This window comes from Babylonia areolata, chromosome 1, assembly GCF_041734735.1.
Source record: "Babylonia areolata isolate BAREFJ2019XMU chromosome 1, ASM4173473v1, whole genome shotgun sequence".
In the NCBI taxonomy this organism is placed as follows: Eukaryota; Metazoa; Mollusca; class Gastropoda; order Neogastropoda; family Buccinidae; genus Babylonia; species Babylonia areolata.
The window spans coordinates 13740099-13745098 of NC_134876.1; the positions used below are offsets into that span (position 1 = coordinate 13740099).

The 5000-nt window shown below is 40.4% G+C and overlaps 1 protein-coding gene across 4 annotated transcripts in view; it reads right to left on the reverse strand.

Annotated features, from left to right (window-relative positions):
• LOC143279824 (lysosomal alpha-mannosidase-like) overlaps positions 1-5000 on the reverse strand; it is a 263784-nt gene that overhangs the window by 142405 nt on the left and 116379 nt on the right. The gene's annotated exons all lie outside the window — the stretch shown is intronic.

Consider the following 5000-nt stretch of genomic DNA (forward strand, 5'->3'; position numbering starts at 1 on the left):
TGGGGGAAGTTACACAGCAAGAGGTGCTTCCACTTGTGATTTGAATTTTCAGCTTTACGAATCCAGGAAAGCTTTAAAGATAAGGCAAACAATTTAACATCAGGAAGACCGATGCCACCATTTTTTACACTTTTATGAGCAGTTTTACGGCTAATTTTATCTGGTTTATTGTTCCAAACAAACTTATAACAAATATGTTGACATGTATTAAAAAATGTATCCGGTGGGTTTGGCAAAAGCAACCACAGATGAGTCAGTTTGGAAAGAATAACAGATTTCAGAATTGCTACTCTGCCTAGAGGCGTTAACTGGCGTTTTACCCATATCTTATACAAATATCTTATTTCTGCTAATCTCTCTGAATAGTTTATAGTTACACATTCTTTTAAATCATTAGTAAACCAAATCCCTAAAATTCGGAATCTTGTAGGATTCCAGTCCATACCTAAATGTTCCATATAACGCGTCTTAGAATTCTTTTTGCTCCCTAACCAAATAGCACTAGTTTTGCTTGAATTCAAATAGAGACCTGAGACACAGCCAAATTTATCAAGAGTTGTAACACAACATTCAAAAGATTTCCTATCCCCAGCAAGTAGAAATTCTGTATCATCAGCATATTGGGTCAGTTTATTCTCAACATCGTTAATTTTTATTCCTCTTGATACTGTAGAGCTCATGCTGTACTGCTGCCACTGACACCATTGCAGTTGGTTGTTTTTCCTTCATTCCTTGATCTCTTCTTCTTCTTCTTCTTCTTCTTCTTCTTCTCTCTCTCTCTCTCTCTCTCTCTCTCTCTCTCTCTCTCTCTCTCGTTTTGTTTTGATTTTTGATTTTTGTTTTTTGTTCTTGCTTTTTTTTTTCGGAGGGGAGGAGGGGGTAGGGGACTGGTAGAGAAGTGAATGCAATAGGGGTGGGGAGGAGGGGTGAGAAGGGGGTGGCAGAAGTAGGAACAAGGTGGTTAGGTGGTTGATAACGAGTGGTCGCTTTCTCCTTTCCATAAAAAAAAAAAAAACACGCGTGGTGGCGCTGTGACCAATAGGAGGCGGTCAAGGTGGATGGGGGGGTGGGGGGGGGAGGAAGAGGGTGATTGGGGGGGGGGGGGGGAGAGTTGAAGAGCCGTTATGTCCCGTGTGGATCCAGAGGGCACAAGAAATAAACTATTTTTGCCTTTGCCTTTAGATTTAACATCACACACAGCAAACCGAAACGATGTCCGTATGAAGAGGTTGAGGATGGATTCCGTGGTGTCATTCCGTGAGTAGGTGACGAAAGAAATTTGGCCAATTTATGGGGGCGGGAGGGGGGGGGGTCTCAGTGACATTCGTTGAGGAATTCGCGCGAGAGACGAAAGAAAAGAGTTATGTCATTAGCGCACACATACACGCGCGCGCTCCCACCACCCCCACCACCCCCCCACACACACAAATGCATGCATGCTATCAAGTACACCAGTGCACGCACGCATGTACACACACACACACACACACACACACACACCCTTCACATGAGATGCAGCGTCACTATACAACGACATGAACTTCTTCTTCTTCTTCGTTCGTGGACTGCAACTCCCACGTTCACTCGAATACAAGTACACAAGCGGGCTTTTACGTGTATGACCGTTTTTACCCCGCCACGTAGGCAGCCATACTCCGTTTTCGGGGATGTGCATGCTGGGTATGTTCTTGTTTCCATAACCCACCGAACGCTGACATGGATTACAGGATCTTTAACGTGCGTATTTGATCTTCTGCTTGCGTATACACATGCAGGGGGTTCAGGCACTAGCAGGTCTTCACATATAGTTGACCTGGGTGATCGGAAAAATCTCCACCCTTCACCCACCAGGTGCCGTGACCGAGATTCGAACCCGGGACCCTCAAACTGAAAGTTCAACGCTTTAACCACTCGGCTATTGCGCCCGTCAGACATGAACGAAAATCACTGAAACGTCGTTCACAGGCGACTACTACACCTTGGCTAAAAGCTCGTCTGTGGTCTGTTTTATTCTGTTGCAACCCAAGCTGCCAAAGCTGCCAATTAGATTTTGGCTTCTTTTTATCATGTGCCTAGAAAGGAACTTTCTGTACCCAGGAAATCTGACAGAGTGGTTTTGAAATAAGAAAATGAAGATATAAAGCAGCAACAACAAGGGGAAAAAAGAGAGAGAAAAAAACGAACTGAAGAAAAAGAAAAGAAAAGATTAAAGAATTAATTAATTAACAAATTATATCAGGGCATGGTTGGACACTGCACAACACAGATTCAAATTCTGCGATGAAAAGTTGAAGAAATTATCATAATAGTGCAGTAACTCCTCAGAACAAAAAAAAACAATTTTCGAACGATACGGTATCGCAACAACAACAACAAAAAAAAGGGGGGTACACAGTTGAACATCATCAGCAGCAAGCATATGCAAAAAAAAAAAAAAAACCCAACTGAAATAATAACCGTTTAAAGACACTAACACCCTCTCACTCTCTCCGTTTCTCACGTGCAGCTGTTTGCCACACGAACAGAAGAGACAGACATGAAGGGCAGAAGGGTGTGTACCTCCAGTGTCAGCGACTCTAAGTCCCGTGGCGTTCTGTCCCTCAGGGGAAACTGGCCGTGCTGTGGAGCACTGTTTGTGCTGTGTCCCTCCTTCAACACACGCTGACAGTCACCCCCCACATTGAAACTGGGAAATGACTGGATGGACAGATTGTAACAGAGAGAAGGAAAGAAAGAGAAAGAAAGAAAGAAAGAGAAACAAAGAAGGAGAGAAAGAAAGAGAAACAAAGAGAGCAGGAAAGAAAGAAAAATGAACGGAAGAAGAGGGAAACTAAGAAAGAAAGAAAGAGAAAGAGAAAGAAAGGACAAGATGAAAGAGGGGAATAGTGATATAGATAAAGAAGATAGAAGGAACAGAAAGAAGGAAATAAACAGTGAAAGAAAGACAGAATGCCCGTCCTTCAACACATGGTGACAGTCAACCCCCACATTGAAAATGGGAGATAACTGGATGGACAGATTGTAACAGAAAGAAGGAAAGAAAGAGAAAGAAAGAGAGAAGAAGAAAAGAAAAAGAAAAAGAAAAACGAGAAAGAAAAAAAAAGAACGAGAGAAGGAAAGAAACACATGGTGACAGTCAACCCCAAATTGAAACTGGGAGATAACTGGATGCATATATTGTGAAACGAAAGAAGGAAAAAAGAGGAAGAAAGAGAAAAAAAGGAAAGAAAGAGAGAAAGAAAGAAACATAGAGAAAGGGGGACAAAAGAAAGATGGAATGAAAGAAAGAAAGAAAAGAAAGAACAAGGTAGAAAGAGTGGAATAGTAGTGATAGAGAGAAGACAGAAGGAAGAGAAAGAAGGAAATAAAAATGAAAGAATGGGGGAAAGAAAGAGAAAGGAAGAAGGAAAGAAAGAAATGGAAAGAAACAAGAAAGTGAAAAAAGAACGAGAGAAAGTAACACAGAGAAAGGGATATATAAATAAAAATAAGAAAGACAGACAGAAGAAAGAAAGAAAGAAAAGAAAAAATGATTAGGGGGTAATAGGGAAAGAGTGATAGTGAGAAAAAAGAGGGAACACAAAGATCGAAATAAACAAGAAAGAAAGAATGAAATAATGGAAGAAGAAAAAGATGTTTTCTTGAAGGGAAAAGGAATGTTTGACTGACAGCATGTATATTAATTAGTGTGGACGAAAATCAAAATTGTTGCTGCTGTTTTGTCACCCATACTGTTCTTTCCCCTCACTCTCTCCGTTTCTCACGTGCAGCTGTTTGCCACACGAACAGAAGAGACACACAGTGACAGACATGGAGGGCAGAAGGGTGTGTACCTCCAGTGTCAGCGACTCTAAGTCCCGTGGCGTTCTGTCCCTCAGGGGAAACTGGCCGTGCTGTGGAGCACTGTTTGTGCTGTGTCCCTCCTTCAACACACGCTGACATTCACCCCCCCACATTGAAACTGGGAAATGACTGGATGGACAGATTGTAACAGAGAGAAGGAAGAAAGAGAAAGAAAGAAAGAGAAAGAAAGAAAGAAAGAGAAACAAAGAAGGAGAGAAACAAAGAGAGCAGGAAAGAAAGAAAAATGAACGGAAGAAGAGGGAAAGTAAGAAAGAAAGAAAGAGAAAGAAAGGACAAGGAAAGAGGGGAATAGTGATATAGATAAAGAAGATAGAAGGAACAGAAAGAAGGAAATAAACAGTGAAAGAAAGACAGAATGCCCGTCCTTCAACACATGGTGACAGTCAACCCCCACATTGAAAATGGGAGATAACTGGATGGACAGATTGTAACAGAAAGAAGGAAAGAAAGAGAAAGAAAGAGAGAAGAGGAAAAGAAAAAGAAAGAAAGAAAAACGAGAAAGAGAAAAAAGAACGAGAGAAGGAAAGAAACACATGGTGACAGTCAACCCCAAATTGAAACTGGGAGATAACTGGATGCATATATTGTGAAAAGAAAGAAGGAAAAAAGAGGAAGAAAGAGAAAGGAAGAAGGAAAGTAATAAAGAAAGAAAGAGAGAAAGAAAGAAACACAGAGAAAGGGGGACAAAAGAAAGATGGAATGAAAGAAAGAAAGAAAAGAAAGAACAAGGTAGAAAGAGTGGAATAGTAGTGATAGAGAGAAGACAGAAGGAAGAGAAAGAAGGAAATACAAATGAAAGAATGGGGGAAAGAAAGAGAAAGGAAGAAGGAAAGAAAGAAATGGAAAGAAACAAGAAAGTGAAAAAAGAACGAGAGAAAGTAACACAGAGAAAGGGATATATAAATAAAAATAAGAAAGACAGACAAAAGAAAGAAAGAAAGAAAGTAAGGGAAAAAAAATGATTTAGGGGGTAATAGGGAAAGAGTGATAGTGAGAAAAAAGAGGGAACACAAAGATCGAAATAAACAAGAAAGAAAGAATTAAATAATGGAAGAAGAAAAAGATATTTTCTTGAAGGGAAAAGGAATGTTTGACTGACAGCATGTATATTAATTAGTATGGACGAAAATCAAAAT